The sequence below is a fragment of the Cyprinodon variegatus genome, unplaced genomic scaffold, assembly GCF_000732505.1.
Source record: "Cyprinodon variegatus isolate N-32 unplaced genomic scaffold, C_variegatus-1.0 Scaffold452, whole genome shotgun sequence".
Classification (NCBI taxonomy): Eukaryota; Metazoa; Chordata; class Actinopteri; order Cyprinodontiformes; family Cyprinodontidae; genus Cyprinodon; species Cyprinodon variegatus.
The window spans coordinates 456,702-458,094 of record NW_015150905.1 but is presented as its reverse complement, the minus strand read 5'-3'; positions in this window follow the sequence as shown (position 1 = coordinate 458,094).

Here is a 1,393-nt window from a genome sequence, read left to right as displayed (position 1 = left end):
GATGGATGGATGGATGGATGGATGGATGGATGGATGGATGGATGGATGGATGGATGCATGCATGGAAGGATGGATGGATGGACGGACAAATGGAGAGATGGATGAATGCATGGATGGATGGATGGATAGATGCAGGGATGGATGGATGGATGGATGGATGGATGGATGGATGGATGGATGGATGGATGGATGGATGGATGGATGGACCCAATCCATCCATCAAAGGATGGGTGGACACTGGACACATGAGGGTTAGTGACATCAGTGCTGCCAATATTACAGAAATTATGACAGAACAAATTTCTTGTTTTTTTCCAACATATGCAACTTTACATTTTTTGATCATGTTTATATACAGTATAGTTAAAAATTGTCTTGTTGTACTTTCTGTCACTTTGGCTCAGAGATAGGAAGGTAAAAACTAAGAGAAATGTAAGCACTCGAGGGAGAGATGCGTGTGAGCCGGCAGAAAGGCGGAAGCAGAAAGTAATACTTTGCTTTAGTATAATTAAGATACAGTGTTGTTTTATGCAGAGCTTTAAAATAATTTGTTTATCCTAAAGTAGTTTAAATCAGCTTTTGATATTAACATGAGGCCAGTCTTTAGCCACATCTACATAGTAGTTGCAGAGTTACAAAGATAATATAAAAAAGATAAATAAATAAAAAAGGTGACATCTTGGTAGCCTATAAAAACTTTCTAAAACTTTTCTCTCTCTCTTTCCCTGCCTCTCTTTTTGCCCTCTGTCCCAGGTCGCAGCTGACAGGGCGGAGGGAAGGGCCGGGTGGGCAGAACAATAGGAGTGCGGTGCAGGGATTGTGGGAGAGAATCTAGGCTGGAGCCACAGTGTCTGGAGCGCCCCTCCACTCCCCTCATCCAGCTTTTGTTCAGCTGCAAAAGCTATCAGCACTTCCTACTGACACCAACAATAACTCCACACAGCTGGGCCCTTTTTAGCCTGTTTACAGCACATCAAGGCAAGGGGAAAGAGAGATAGAGAGAAAGAGAGAGAGAGAGAGAGAGGCAGAGGAGGGGAAAGAAAAGTGAAACATATTAGCTCCTGATTTTAACTGACAGAATGTCAGTGCCCCTCTCCCAGCTCCCTCATAACAGACACTGGATTCATTTCCCCGCAGACTCCTCATATGTGAGCTGATTATCGCTTTGTGCTCTGCAGCCAGGACAGGCTACTGTCTGTGCAAGCGCTGTTGCAACATCTCACATTCATCAACAAAAATAAAGAAACACTTAACTTCTTTTAGAGCAGACCGTGCATACAGGTAATATTTAAAAATCCTTATAGCATTTAGAGAGAAATTGTTGTTTTTGGTAAAGGGGAAACATATTTGTTGATACGCCCTCTTTATCGCTGCAGCATGCAAAGATCTACAA